The sequence below is a fragment of the Onychostoma macrolepis genome, chromosome 08 (genome assembly GCF_012432095.1).
Source record: "Onychostoma macrolepis isolate SWU-2019 chromosome 08, ASM1243209v1, whole genome shotgun sequence".
Lineage (NCBI taxonomy): Eukaryota > Metazoa > Chordata > Actinopteri > Cypriniformes > Cyprinidae > Onychostoma > Onychostoma macrolepis.
The window spans coordinates 5,610,791-5,627,660 of NC_081162.1; the positions used below are offsets into that span (position 1 = coordinate 5,610,791).

Genomic DNA, 16,870 nt, shown 5'->3' on the forward strand with positions numbered 1-16,870 from the left:
TTTTGTGTAGTTTTGCAGAAAACACTGAGCAAATTGGAACGTGTGTGCAAACAGGTGAAATGTGTTAAAAGTTTTGAGAAACGTGTCTTTGTTTTGAGAACTATATGAATGGTTTGGAAAATTGGGCCAAATGAATCAGTTATAGTGTGTTAGCAATCCAGAAAAACTGTAATACTGGCAAAGAAATATGTGCATTTCTCAAAACAATTTGTACAAAGAGCACCACACAATGGATTACCTGCAAAAGCCTGTAACTGACTCAAAATCTTTAGTTCATCTCTCAACCCCTCCCCCGCCCCCCAAAAAGTATTTATGTCAATGAACATATCAGTGCCATCAGAACGAACAGTCCTTGTGTCATTGTTCACAAACAAGATAGTCAAAATGCAGTTAGTGTGAAGCACTGATGAATTAATGTGGCATTTTAAATGGCTGTGTTTGAAAAAGGAAATCAAGATACTTCCTGTTAGATTTTTGTCAAAGTCAAAGGCCAAGAATTAGTGTATGGTTTTGCAGATTTGGTGTGTGGTTCTGGTGTTTGAGAGTCAGGTTTCAGAAATTGTGCGACAAATAAAGATTTTGTGTGTGAGCAGTTGAAAAAAAAAAACGGTAAACTGTTGCAGTGGGTTGATTTTCTGCCGTGGGTTAAAGGTTTGAAATATTGCATAAATTGCATTTGACTGAAATGTACATTTGCCAATTCTGCATTTTTTTGCACGGAATTGGGCTGATTTTACAGGTTTTTTTCAACTGCTTACGCTCATTTTCAAAACTTCGCATCTTTTTTCAAAACTTCACACATAAATCCAAGAATTGCACATACAAAATGCAAAAGGCCTCACATCTCTTGCAAAATGAAGCACTGCATTCAAAATATCACAAACACATCTCAAAAGCAAACATTTGTCTTACGTTGCAAACACCATTGCTATTATATTATATTTTTGGATATATTATATTATTCAAAACCTAAAGATCTTCTTTCATGAGCTCCTTTGTACATTTCTGTATAAGATTGAAAGTAATTGGCAGAGAGATGAAAAATTCCATGAAAATTTCATGGTAAACATGAATGCAAGATTGAAAACAAATTTTTATTTTTCTGTAATCATTTGTGGTTGTGAATACAGTATTACACAGTAAGAAAGAAAGGAAATACATTGTTTGCATCCACTGTTTAAAACCTACAGTTTTTCTCAGTCGCTTTGGTGCATTTCTCGAATCATCCTTACTGTAATACTGGCAAAGAAATATGTGCATTTCTCAAAACAATTTGTACAAACAGCACCACACAATGGATTACCTGCAAAAGCCTGTAACTGACTCAAAATCTTTAGTTCATCTCTCAAAAAAAACAAACAAACAAAAGTTATGTCAATTAACATATCAGTGCCATCAGAACGAACAGTTCTTGTGTCGTTGTTCACAAACAAGATAGTCAAAATGCTTAGTCATTTTGTCAATATAACAGTGAACTCTGTTAGTATTACTTGATGTAAACTGAGTTTTTGCACATGTGAGCAATTAGTGTGAAGCACTGATGAATTAGTGTGGCATTTTAAATGGTTGTGTTTGAAAAAGGAAATCAAGATACTTCCTGTTAGATTTTTGTCAAAGGCCAAGAATTAGTGTATGGCCACTGGCGGCCCACCGGCGGACACCACCCGCGGTTCACCGGCGTTTTGCTCATCGTTATTCAAGCAGACCACCAGCGGTAGCCACCGCTTTTCCGACAGCGGTCCGCTGACGAGCCGCTGGTTTATAATTACTGTTTGCTGGCGGTCCACGGTCGGTCCGTTGTTCATAATCAGTTCGATTATGCTAACCGAAATGTCCTTGTACACAAAAAATGGATCAAAAACAATGTACAATAGCAATTGCAAATTTATTTTCAGTGAACAGATTAAACATACAAATGCATACAGTATATTTATCAGATAGTTTTATCCAATGTGACTTTCAAATAGAAGCATTCAATTCACATATTTGTACCCGTACAAAAGTCAACCACAAAATTAACCATGGTTTAACTATGATTGTTGTAGTAAATTCACAGTAACTACCATAACCATGGTCTTACTACAGCATAGTAGTAAACCTATAGTAACTACAAACTTCACCATGGTTTCAAAAACTATGGTTACTTACCACAGTTTTACTCCAGCATTATTAAAATATTACTATTGTAGAACCATGATATCAAAACCTTAGTTTGAGAAAAACTAAAAACCCCTGATTACTACAGTTATGATTACTAGTTTTACCATAGTAAAAACATGGTTAACTGTTGTAAGGGTACACTGCTTTTCACAATCAAAGCAGCTTTAGAAAATTTCAAAGTTTCAAAAAAAAATTCCTATCAACAGCCAGAGGTGACTGTGACTCAATGGGGAGCATCTTCTGGCAACAAATTAATGTCTATATGTCAATAACTCTAAGATAATACAAGTTATGTGTTCAAAGTCATGTTCAGTTAAACAGACAAACATTAAAGGGTAAGTTTGGTGAATTTAAATCCACTTTATACTGCCACAAAGTCTGTAATATGTAAATAATCAATATTCAGATAATGCAAAATATTCTTTGGCTGACAAATAAATGGGTGTATCTCATGGAACTCAGAGAAAGATTAAACATTGTTCGTTCACATATATTACCATCATAGTAACAATACAAAGTGGGTTGAAAATCACTCAACGTATGCTTTAAGGCAATGATTGCAATACATAACATTTGTCAGGTTGGTATGTTCATCTATAGTTGCCATCATCTGGGGTCTTCATCTGAAGTAACCACAAGTGAGGCTGGATCCAAACTGTAGTAACACTGGGATGGGAAACCTGAGAGATAGAAACAGGAAAACAAAAGGAGAAGAATTAGCATGGATGCTGTTCATATTATTTCAGGCAAAAGATGATCACGTGCATTTATTACTAGAGTACAAGGTTATGAGTTGTTATGTGAACGCTTGGCTAAAAGATGTACGTTTAATCTAGATTTAAACAGAGAGAGTGTCTGAGCCTCAAACATTATCAGAAGGCTATTTGAGAATTTAACAGCTCTGCCTCCTTTACTGGACTTTGATATTCTGGGTACTATACTGGGTACTTTGTGACATTATTTAGCTTACTTTGCTATAATTTGGTTAAATCGCAATCTGATTTTATTGTATATCCCTTAGTAAGCATATAATTTGTCCTCAGTATTCAGGGAACAGACAGTCTCACTCTAAAAAGTAGTTTTATAGTCCATTCAAATAAAATGTTTTAATTGGTCAAACATTTAGAAGCCTACAGCAAGTTATGCCATTTAAAATTTAACCATTTACTCCATGTGTTTTACATGTTACCTCAACTAAGATTTATTATTTGGGCATCATAAGAAATTGCGGGGGAACTAAAACATATATTTTTATAGTTTAACAAAATTATGGTGTTTATCAATCACTAAAAACACACAATTTACAACACATAATAGCCATTATTTAATAACAATCTCCATTTATAACATTTGTCATACAGACTAAACATACAGGCTTAAAGAAAAAATGTCACCTACATCTCGGATGGCCTAAGGGTCAGTAAATTAACAGCAAATTTTCATTTTTGAGTGAACTATCCCTTTAAAGCTCCAGCTGACAAACATTACATCTGTAATATAACTGCAAAATTCAGTTTAAACTTAATGAACTAAGAAAAACCTAAACAAGCTAAACAAAATGTTAGCAAACAAACATTTACAAATATTACTACTGTTCACAATTACATCTTTAAAATGAGGCAGAAGTCACAAAAAAAAAAAAAAAAAAAATGAACCAGGTGTTACAGTAGGGCTGGGTGGTATATTGAGTTTGTACGATATATCGATATAATCTTTATAAGCGATACAGTATGAAGCAATACCGTTAATATCGATATAAGTAGTTTGATACGAGCGCATCTGAAAAAAATATCTAGGGAGGACACAGACTGAACTGCTGCGGAGAAAGTGCATAATACAATTTGTTCTACATGTATCAGGCATTATATGAAAGGCTTTAAAAAAAATCGTAAGATATAGTAACCTATAGTTTATAGTTTCAGTTTAAAGCGGCTTTTTACATCTTTGAAAGAAGTCTCTTATACTCACAACTCAAAAAACAGTTAAAACAATAACATTGTGGAATGATATTACAATTCAAGGGAACTGTTTTTTTTTAATTATTTGAATATGTTAAAATTGTAATGTATCTCTGTGATCAAAGCTGAATTTAACATCATTTCTCCAGTCTTCAGTGTCACATGATATTTCAAAAATAAATCTGATTTGCTGCTCAAGAAACATTCATTTTTTTTCAGGATTCATTGTTAAATAGACTCCAGGGGGCGTATTACAGAAAATTTCTTATCTTAGGTCTTAACTTAAGATATGATATGTTAAATTAGGATTTTTCGCAAATTCGTATTACAGAAGCAAATCTTAACTTGATTTGGTATTCTTATCCTATTTTACAAAATAGTATCTTATCTCTAGTTAGGAAATCTTAAATGGCATAATCAAGCTCGACAATCCACTCTCGGGTCTGTTACCAAGCAACCAACACTGCTGATGAGGTAAACAAAATAATAGAAGCTACTTCACTGTGAAAATCGCCTTTTGCAAAAAAACGTAAGGCATTAGTCACTTGCACTACAACAAATAATGCTCCGTGACACTTTTGTTGGTCTCTATAATGCTGGTTGCAGTTCCTGTGCTAACTGTAATATGTTGTGCGGCCGTCTGTAATTACTTATAAGTGTTTTGTCATCAAAATATAACCAAGAGTCTTTCTACCATTAAACATCTTCGTTCTTCATTTTCAACTATTAATAAATGTAATACCATTGTCGGACAGCACAGTTGTAAGCGTTTTTTCCGTTGGTTTTCAAATAATTTTGAAGTTAGGACAGCTGTGGGGTTGTCCTAAAGTTAAGACAGTTTTTAGGGTTTTTTGTCAAGTTAGGAGGTTTCTGTAATACCCCTTTCCTATCTGTAGTTAAGATAGGATAACGCACTTATGAAATGCTGTTCTGTAATAGCTTTTGTCCTAAATGTGGTCCTAACCGAAATTACCATGGTTACCAAACAGATAAGATAAGATTTTAAAGTTAGGATCTTTCTGTAATACGCCCCCAGACCTTTAAATGGTATTGTACAATACTGTTCAAAAGTTTGCAGTCAGTGAGGTTTTTTAATAAATTAATTTTTATTCAGCAAGGATGTATTAAATTGATGAGAAGTGAGAGTAAATATTTTTGTTTCAAATAAACACTGTTCATTTTAAACTTTGTTCATTAAGGAATCCTGAATAATACACACAAAACACAAAACACAAAACAAAATACAAATCAGGAATATTTCCTGAGCAGCAAATCAGCATATTAGAATGATTTCTGAATAATCATCATGTAAAACTGAAGAGTAATGATGCTGAAAATTCATCTTTGATCACAGAAATAAAATAAATTTTAACATCACTCACTCATGTTTGGATATCAAAACCGTCTTAAAATAACTTTAATAAAGAATTGTAAAAGATGCATGGTGATATGCATTTTTTCACTACATATTTGCATATATTAAGTGATTTAATGAGCTTTCTCATGCAGCTTACCTATGTTTCCCACATCTCTGTCAGCACCTTCCTTCAGAAATTTAGATATCTTGAAGCTTCTCTTCTGTTGTAGAAGTGTTACTCCTGAAACCACAGAACAATTTTTATCAATAATTGTTTGCCGTTAAATATCAAATCACGTTTTAACCAGATTCAGTTAATACATGCTCCTTTAAGTGACGTCACCGATTATCAGTAAAGTTACAGCACATATTTTAGGCTAAATAAATTCGTCTAATTCCAATAACCCATTGACAAAAACTTTACAAAGCTATTAAAATCTCCCAACTACACATAAATGTGATTAAGTCAAAACTTTGATAAGTCAGAGCTCAATATACAGAGTTAGCATACATTGTCTGGAAACAGTTGAGATGCTAACGGACTTTTTCGAAGACACTAAACCGTCTTTATAAAGTAAATATTCAACAGAAGCGTATCAATTACAAGAAAGAAAATTGTCAGGAACAGTTGTGTGTAATATTTGTGTGATTTTAGGGACTAAACTCACCTGAAAACGGTGAAAACAGCAGCAAGAGACGCAGTGCTGCAGCTGTCGGTTGGAGAGTTGCCGCCCCATTTCCATGGTAACTCCCTCCCTGCAGCGTTTGAATGAGACTCAGAGCTGGAGTCCGTCAAAACATGTCACAGTCACGCACAATTTAAATAAACATTATATAAAACAAAAACAAAAAAATTATTTAATTTTGAATTTTAATCTTTTTGTAGTTATATGACCCATTCATACATAGGTGTAAACTGCAACCCGCACGTGATAGTGGGACAAAGTAGCACTTTTATTTTTATTTAATTTTTATAGATTTTTTTTTTTGCTTTTTTTTTTTTTATTAGATTTTGTATTGTTGTTTTTACAATCGTTCAAACTATTTATTTCATTTAAAAATGTGCTTGCAGTTTTTATACTAAACTTTTGTTAATAATTATAACTCTCACTATTTTTATTCTGCTTCAGATTCCTTTTAACTGTAAAAATGTAATGTAAAACATAAATGTAATATATATAATTTATAAAACAAAGATGTCATGTAAGAGCTCAGTAGAAACACGGGACAGAAGGCTTGCCACTGGTGCACCGACGGAGGCCCAGCCGCGGCAGACCGCTGGTGGCGTGCCACCCAAAAAAACGCCTGCTGACCGACAGCGTTTTTAGATTGGTCGGCTCGCCGATGGTGTTCCGACCGTATTAAGCCGCTGAATTTGTGCCGCCCAAAAAACGCTGGTGGACCGCCAGGTCATTGTTTGTCATTGTTTGCTGGGTTTCGTCAACGAAAATTAAAGGTGCGTTCGACTTCATGCAGCGCCGCACAGACCTATCGGCGAGAGCAGCCGCTTGCAGTCGGGGGCGGAATTGAAAGCGGAGACGTGAAGTCGGATTCTTTCTGCTCCCGGTAGTGATGCTCTCGCGGTGTTTGGATACTCTTATCACAGATGAAGTGAATAATATGCAATACTTGTTAAATACACGGACGTTTCAGAAATGTTTTCATGAGCAACAGAAACACTTTTTATATACTGCTTAATACAGGGCCATCTGTTCAAGAATAAAGTTCAACATAAACATATACTATTTAAATACCAATAAGCCTTTATCAGTGTTTTTTTTTTTTTTTTTTTTGTATTAAATGTGACTAATTATAACATTGTGACTATACAGTAAAAAAAGCTTTTACTGTTCTAAAAACAGATTTGTGGGCAGTATTTTTTTTTTATTATTATGCAAAAATTATACAAAGGTTTGTACAAGCATATACAACTCACAACAAGTAGGCTACAAAAACAAATAAACATTCATACGAATATGTAAAGTGAAACAATTCATGCCAGGGGTAAAATTACAACAATTTAAAGTAACAAAAAGCTTCAAAGGTCTTTCTTGCTTTTTTGTTCTTAATTTTATCTAATGTAGTAGTACCATTTGTTTAATCTCTTTTTATAAAATGTTAAAAGTTTGGCTTAGCTTCCATTTTTTCACACGATTGTGATATTTTCCTAGTAAAATAATATTTGTGAGCTATATTGGAATTGAAGATGTTAGAAACACACGTCATTGTTGTCATGTGGTGAATTTGGCCAATCTTGAAACAGCTGTGTCGTCATTAGCGCTCCTGCAGTCTCTCTGGAGAAACTGCGCCGGCTGCTCTCGAAACGCTCTCGCAGTACTTTGATGCCACAGGTGACAGTGACGTGGTGTCGGCGCTGGTTCAAGTCGAACAAATTTTCTAACCGGCATGCACTTCTTCAAGTCAGCCGCCGATGGCGCCGCATGACTAATAATAAACAAGTCGAACACACCTTATGACTAAATATCATCGTCAACGAACCTTTATCACGTGACGAAAATGAGACGAGACACAACGTAAATGCTGGTCATGTGAAGATGACTATAATTAAATGTATAATGCAATATTGTTTGCTGGGTAAAATGTAAAATGCTGATCAAATGTAAAAACTGTAACTTGAATGCAATGTAAGTCGCTTTGGATAAAAGCGTCTGCTAAATGCATAAATGTAAATGTAAATGTAAATATTGTTGACGAATAAAAACGAGACTAAATGTGGATTACAAAATAAAGACTATGCTAAAATGTCTCTTCATTTTCGTTGACCAAAACGAGACGAAACAAAATGTTATTTCATCTCGTTTAGTCGCATTATTATTATTATTTTGCAGTATTTCTGTTTCCTGTGTCTCACTTCAGGGGCTGCATCAGGTCGCACTGCGCAGACGCAGGCGACGTACGTCACTTCCTTAAGCCCCACTCATGGCATTAGGCTTGTTTGAGATGCGCCTCGCCTCGCCTCGCCTGAAATGTAGGCGAGAGTAGGCGGCTGCAGTGAGGGGAGGAGTGAAATAAGCGCAGTCAAGACGGACAGTTCTGACCTCTCGAAGTGGAACAGATCCCTACAAGATCAAAGGCAGATATCGCGTTATTCTCACTCATATGCTGTGCTGCTGTAAACATGATATAATTTCAGTTCTGTTGCTTTTATAGGAATATAAATATGATGAACAAGACACTCAAAGTGCTTGCTATTTAATTCCATACAAAAGGCACATTTATCATTAATTTTTATTTTAATTCAAACATGTATTTTAGATTTTTATAGAAACTATGACAACAATTACATATCTCACACAGAGATGGCACTATAGTGTTTGGGATATTCATGCACAATTTAAATACATAATAGCATGAAATCAGATTAAAAAAATAAAACATTTTAGAAGAGAATGCAGCATCACGGTTGTCTGAACCAATGAGCATGAAGCTGTGTGGTCAGTCAGTTGTTTCCCATCATGCTTTTGATCAGCGCAGTCGGTGGAGAGCAACTGCGCCTGACTATGGAAGGCCGTTGGGGCCAAAACGTGTGGTTCTAATGCATTAACACGTAAATCGCGTGTTAATGCGTATTTACGTGTTAACGCGTTAATCCCACACGTTTTGGCCCCAACGGCCTTCCATATGCGACTGCTTAATCCAACACAGCCGCCTCGCCGTCGCGAGAGTTTTTTGGCACACCTCAGCATGACATCAGAGCGAGGCAGACATAACTCGGACACTTTTCTAACCGGCATGCATCTCGCGGTGATCACTGGTTATCGGTTCTGCGCAGATTTTGCTCAATCTCAAACAAGCCTATTATTTAGAAGAAAACAACAAACAAAGTTAAGTCTGACGCCCGTTTCACACCGCAAGCGTGAGTGACGCATGTGCGGTGCGTATGCAAAGCAGGAGCAGCGCGCGCCCATTGTGCTTTCATACTGGCAGCGCAGCTGAACCGCGGCTTGTACTGCAATACAGACGAGTGTAATTTCTGTCATATGATATTTTCCAGCGTTTTCCTCCGAACACTGTGCCATGTGCTTTGATGTATGATATGGCCAGCATACTCTGTGATGCGACCCTTCCCCTCTGTCCCACACACATATGCAAATAATATGTAGTTTACACGATAATCAAGTTTTCAAGATGTGTATACGAAAAAAATTCCCGATCCTGTCATGAAAAATTTGCCTATGTCTGAACCTTCTCACATTTTGTATGAGGAATATAAATATTTGCCATCTAACAGCTAGATTGAATTTGCTATGTTACATCAATCTTTTGTGTATCAGTCTGTAAAATTAATAAATCAGAATTGGGGGTTCAAATAGGCCTCTGGGCTCTGGAAAATAGAAAGGACTCACTATTCTAATGCACTGTAATGTTTGTATTAAAGTGTGTCTATTGTATTGTTTGTTTTATCGATGTGAATTGATGTGAGACACGTTGTGAGATCCAAGACAAATTTTGGAAAGAATTCCAACAATAAAGTGTAATTGGATTGAATAATTGAATTGAAATAGTAATATTAAAGCTAACAAATGACTCTAGTTTTATTAATTTAAGAGGCCTTTGAAGCTTGGGCAAAAACTCATGGAAGTGATGTGTTTTCGTGCATTTTATTTTTTCATATGGTGATTGTGAAACATGAAACATCACTTACATGATTTTATGGTGAAATTTGTTATTTTTAATGCTAATCGGGTCAATTTTGATCAAGAACAATGCACTGTGACTTTAATTCATTACATAGAAGTGGAAAAGAAAAAGGAATGTATTGTGGAAAAAGATGGGGAGAAATACAGCCACAAAATCAAAATAAATACATGTTGTAAATTCAAATCAGAGCATCTTCCGTGTCTGGAATGGATGTATTCTTGAGTCTATAAGGTAACAATAATATAACCTTGAGATAACCTTGTTTGAAATGGGTTTGGCTAAAAGAAAATTTTGGTTTCGTCTATACTACTAGGTATTTATACTATATTGACTGGGTTAAATAGAATTGTATTACTAAAAAGAGACTAAAATACAATTTTCATTGACTAAATGTCATCAGATTTCGTCGACTAAAACTAGACAAAAATAGTCTGACTAAATTCTGACTAAAATTAGACTAAAATGCTCAGACTTTTAGTTGACTAAAACTTGACTAGACTAAAAAGAGTATGAACATGACTAAAACTAATAAAAACTAAAATGACAGCTTCACACAAAGACTAGACTAAAACTCAAATTAAAACAGGCCGCCAAAAACAACACTACAAACAGCACCACACAATGGATTACCTGCAAAAGCCTGTAACTTACTCAAAATATTTAGGTCAATGAACATATCAGTGCCATCAGAACGAACAGTCCTTGCGTCATTGTTCACAAACAAGATAGTCAAAATGCAGTTAGTGTGAAGCACTGATGAATTAGTGTGGCATTTTAAATGGTTGCGTTTGAAAAAGGAAATCAAGATACTTCCTGTTAGATTTTTGTCAAAGTCAAAGGCCAAGAATTAGTGTATGGTTTTGCAGATTTGGTGTGGTTCTGGTGTTTGAGAGTCAGGTTTCAGAAATTGTGCGACAAGTAAAGATTTTTTTTTGTGTGAGCAGTTGAAAAAACTAAACTGTTGCAATGGGTTGATTTTCTCCCGTGGGTTAAAGGTCTCAAAAGCATCTCAATAATGTGTTATGCAATGTAACACCTTTGCCATAATATTATATTGTTACATTCCTTCCCCATCTAGGGGTTGGGGGAAAGGTGCAACAAACAAACAAAAAAAAAAAAAAGTTTTTTGTGGAGGTCATCACTCCTGTCCCAGCCATCAATCACCACACATATTTGAAATATAATTGATTTCTTTTTATTGACTCTGGATTAGGAGAAAAAAAGAGGAAGCAAGAACCTTCAAGAGGGGACCAGGCCAAAACAAACAAAATAGGTCTAAATGTTGGGAGGATCAAACTAACTTACCTGAATAAAGAAAATACAAATAAACAACATAACTTTCACCTCACTCCCTATCTGACCAAAAACAGGAGAAAACACAACTAGCAAAAGAAAATGGCATCCACCTCTCTACAGCTTCCACAATCAAATACAAGCAACAAAGGAATTCGAACAGTATAGTTCAGAGGAAAATTATAAACAGATTATATTTTGTTAACAAGTAAAGCACTTAGTAACACAACCTCAAGGCTTTAGGCCCTCACAACAGTCAACCAAAACACACAGGCTCAACAAACACATGCTGGGGCAGGAGGAAAGACTCTCTCTCTTACTGGCTTTGTCCACCAGCTCCCATCTCGTCAACCAGTCAGGTCACTCCCAGAGTTTGGTTTTAATTGGGCACAGCTGATGTCCATACCTGGCAGAAGGGAGGACTGAGAGAGAGAGAAACCAGAGAGGGAGTACAAAACAACACAATGCAAAACAAAAATAAAAAAGTACAACCACATTGCACCAAACAAATAAATGGTGACCACATACATCACAAATGTAGATCGGGAATTTAACAAATACGTCCTGGGACGTAACAATATTTTTGGATATATCATATACACACAGTTATTCAAAACCTAAAGCTCTTCTTTCATGAGCTCCTTTGTAAATTTCTGTAGATTGAAAGTAATTGGCAGAGAGATGAAAAATTCCATGAAAAATTCATGGTAAACATGAACGCAAGATTGAAAACAAACTTTAAAAAAATTTTTTAATTTTTTTATTTTACTAACTTACTCAAAATCTTTAGTTCATCTCTGAAAAAAATGTAATAAAAAATATGTCAATGAACATATCAGTTCCATCAGAATGAAAAGTCCTTGTGTCATTGTTCACAAACTAGATAAACCATGGCAACAGTTTGGACGACGGTTACAGTATTGAAATGCAGAAGTCTGCATTTCTTATGTATGCCATATGTTCAATTCCAAACAAAGTACAAATTTACACATTACTGTAGGTGGGATATTGATTGAAAGAGACTGGCAGTGTTGGGCTAGTTACTCAAATAATGTAATATATTACTCATTACTAGTTACTCCTTTCAAAAGTAATATTGATACTTTACTTATTACTTTCTGGCAACAGTAATTAGTTACACTACTAGTTACATTACTTTTTCTTCACGCCCCACAGAAGTTGTATGTGTATCATCCACATAATATTCTTCTTGAATGTTACTAACAACATATTTCTGCCTCATCATTTGACCAAAATCCACATTGGATCGCAGTCAGAAGTTATGACAAACACTCAATAGTGATTGATAGTGACATTCAAGTAGAAGTGTTGTAATTTTTCCATTACCCATATGCAATTAAATTTTGTTATGTATTTTATCAAATCACATTTTTTAAGAAACTGTTTAATTTTCCAAAAATATTTTTAATTATATTATTATAATGTACCACATGCTGATCAGAGGGATGTAATGCCAGAGTAAAGTAAAGCCACAACTTACAGAACAGATTTTTTTTTGCAATATTTCTATCTGCTGAATGTAAGCTTTTCCATATTCCAAGCTTGCCTGCTGCACTGGGGACATCACATGCATGTGTGAGTCATGAAAATTATGAAAATTAATCTAGTAATTATTTGATTGTTAGATTTTAAATCAGCGGGTTTGAGGCATCAAAATGAACTAAGTAACTAAGCTGTTTTATGGAAAGTAACTCTAATATTATTACTGAAATCTTATTAGTAATTATTTACACTACTAGTTACTGCAAAAAGTAATATTATTACAGTAACTAAATTACTAGTAACTAGTTACTGCCCAACTCTGGAGACTGGATAGGATTCACATTTACACTTTTACTAGTGGTCTGACTATTGCACCGAGAGCTTTAAAATACATTTTGAGCAACATGACTTTAGCAACTGATAATGTAGGAAACCGCAGACAAATGTACATAATCAATTACATGAATGTACCAAAGCAATTACAACTTGTTCAAAAGTATGAGAAACTGCTTTTATGATGTGCACAAATGACTAGATGATGTGGAGGTTGAACAAGTAGTTTTGAGAATTTAATTTTTGATCTGAGAAATACATCAAAGCGACTGAGAAAAACTGTATAACTTGACCTGTGGCCTATTTATAGGCCTATTCTAAAGCCATGATTGGTTGGTGTTAAGTAAAGCAATGAGTGTTTGCACATGTGAGCAGTTAGTGTGAAGTACTGATGAATTAGTGTGGCATTTTAAATGATTTTGTATGGAAAAGGAAATCAAGATACTTCCTGTTAAATTTCTGTCAAAGTCAAAGGCCGAGAATTAGTGCATGGTTTTGCAGATTTGGTATGTGGTTCTGGTGTTTGAGTGTCAGGTTTCAGAAATTGTGTGACAAGTAAATATTTTGTGTGTAAGCAGTTCAAAAAACTGTAAACTGTTGCGGTGGGTTGATTTTCTTCTATGGGCTAAAGGTTTGAAATTTTGCATAAATTACATTTGACTGAAATGCTTGTATTGAAACATTTTGCATTCTACCTATGATAAAACAGTGGTAGAAGTTCAGTTATGTGAAGGATGACCACTGGTAGGAAGCCCTTTACCTGTGTTTAAAATCAATATGCATAACAGTGACTGTAAAATATGTATTTTAGGAATGAAAATCACATATTTAGAGTTTTGATATGCACTACTTTGGTTAGCCATTCCAGTTCAATTGATTGGCTAAAGAATGGCCAGTCAATGTTGTTTGTATTCTCCTAGTTGCATTACAGGGCTGCCTACACTAAACCTGCATGGGCCCAAAGGATACAAAAGTTGCTCTGGGCCTAAACGAGCTGGCCCAAACTGGGCCATCATTGGATTAATGTGGGCAGTCCGCTAGTGTGGAGAGCTAGTGTAGAGAGCCTGCGGTGAGCCCAAAGTTGTGCTTAGGTTTGGTGTGTGCTGGCCCTAGCCCACTGTGCCCGCAAAATGGCAGCATGGGGCCCGCAAGGACATGTTTGCAAGGTACCAACATCTCTTTGTATAGCTGGATATGGCCACTTCATCCATATCTCAGTCAATGTCCTCCCTCGCAAGACAGTGAGGGAAGAATCTTCGAATGGTGAATCCATCCTTACACAGACTCTATTAGGTCATTTATTAGGTCACAGGCCTCCTCCATAGCTTGAATGAGGAGTATAAGGTCAGAGATCATAAACCTTTCATCGCTATGCGGAAGGAAAAAAGGAAAGAAAGGGAGAGTGTAGTGGGAGGTACTGGAATAATGGAACCAGTTTCTGGTTGCATTAGTCCAATACCTAGTCTGTCCAATACTTATTCTGTCTAAAAATGCAAGTATGTGGTCGATTTTGTAAGGACCTATTTTGGCACATCAGTGGAGGACCCCAGTCTGCGTGATTGCAGCAAAAATTGTGATGTTATCACCACGTTGACCCGGGACATTCAAAATAGCTCTGTGGCCACAGATGTTTCTCCCTATTCCTCTTCCTGCACCACTGCCTTTCATTTTTGTTGAAGACAAAAATTCACCTGTTGCCTTTTTATAGTGCTTTCACCTTGATTGTTGAGTGTCCGCACACCTGATGGCTGTGTTTGATCAGTTCATTCATGTGTAGTATTTTGGAAAGCAGTGCCTTAAAATGGCAAATAAGTGACATCATGTTAGATTTCTGTGTCTAATGTAGAGAAGTGTGTTTAGTGTCTTGCAAAACAATGTGTGTAATGTTTTGCAAAAAGTATGAGGCTGAAAATCTGCTTATAGTTGTGCAGATTTGGGCTGAAGTTTTGCTCTATGAGGGTCAGGTTTCACTAACTGTGTGTCATTTTTAATTTTAGTGTGTAAGCAATCGTAAAAAAACTGTAAACGTAATTTGAGCAGATTCTCTGTGGCCACCATAATCAGTTGGAAAGTTCAAAAGAAGAGTGGAAGATAATCTTGTGTAGAATTGCAAGAGTACCATGTTAGGGTGAAAGAACTGGCCTGTGGTGACATAGACGTGATGTCTTGTCAGGGTTGGATCCACCACACCAGAGGGTTATTTTTTTCCTGTTACAAAATATAAGAATTTAATTTAAAATAGGAAAATCAATATCTAAATTAATCTTTCTTTAAGCCAATCAAAATAGTCTATTGCATGTTGTCCCGCCTCTTGGCTGTGCTCATTGGTTGAATCTACTCAGGCATATTAGGTTTTCAGATTACGCAGATCACACCACACAAGGTGAAAAAACAAACAAACCAAAAAAAAACAACAACAACAAAAAAAAACATGCGTTACCTCGAGCCGCCAGAAGCAGAGCGCGGGCGGAGTTAATGTAGCCTGCTGCAAGCGGACGGTGATCATGGATTCCTTCATGAGTGATTTGGGGAAAAAAAAGCTGAAACAAAACTGAAGAGACGCAAATATATATAGTAGTGATGGCAAAATGAAGCGCTCTGAACCAGCGAAGCTTTCAACACAATTGTATCGGAAAAAGGTTCATTACTTTTTCAAAACTGTTTATGCTGTGGCCATCTAGTGGTCATAAAAATTAATAACACCTTCCAAAGGGCAGTGTTCCATTACAGATGCTGGTTTCACTTCTGGTTCTGCAAATGATTCTTTATTTTATTGTATATAAATAGTGGCCATTGTCGAATTCATTAATTTGTCTTAGTATACTGCCACTAAAATAAGTAAAATAAATGAAACATAAATTCATAAATTAAATCTGTGATATGATCTATTTTTACTCTGCCTCAGTCCTTAGACTGTTATTTAATGGGCAAAGTTCTTTTGAGCTTAATGTATAAATTACGATTTTAAAAAAAGTAATGTAATATAATGTAAAGGAAACGGTGCTGAGGTTTTCAGGCAAATGAAGCTTCGGACATCATAGATCACCTGCTTTCGGCAAAACGAATCGAGCTCCGATACAGTAGGCTTGTTTGAGATGAGCAAAATCTGTGCAGAACCGATCACCGGTGATCGCTGTGAGAAGCATGCCGGTTAGAAAAGTGACCGAGTTACGTCCGCCTTGCTCTGATGTCATGCTGACGTGTGCCAAAAAACTCTCGCGACGGCGAGGCGGCTGTGTTGGATTAAGCAGTCGCATATGAAAGGCCGTTGGGGCCAAAACGTGTGGGATTAACGCGTTAACATGTAAATACGCATTAACACGCGATTTACATGTTAACGCATTAGTACCACACGTTTTGGCCCCAACGGCCTTCCATAGTCGTGCGCAGTTGCTTTCCACCGACTGCGCTGATCAAAAGCATGATGGGAAACAACTGACTGACCACACAGCTTAATGCTCATTGGTTCAGACAACCATGATGCTGCATTCTCTTCTAAAATGTTGCTATTACAAAAACTCTTCTACAAATGCTATTATGTATTAAAATTGTGCATGAATATTCCCAAACACTATGACAGTGCGATCGTTGTGTGAGATATGCA

General features: G+C 35.9%; 1 long non-coding RNA gene across 1 annotated transcript; it reads right to left on the minus strand.

The window, feature by feature from the left end:
- Nucleotides 1-1,902: 1,902 nt before the first annotated feature.
- On the minus strand, nucleotides 1,903-6,981 carry LOC131546058 (uncharacterized). The gene is made up of 3 exons (XR_009272596.1): nucleotides 6,144-6,981; nucleotides 5,633-5,716; nucleotides 1,903-2,840 (listed from the first exon to the last, which is right to left on the minus strand). It is a non-coding gene; the product is annotated as an uncharacterized LOC131546058 (long non-coding RNA).
- Nucleotides 6,982-16,870: the final 9,889 nt, after the last annotated feature.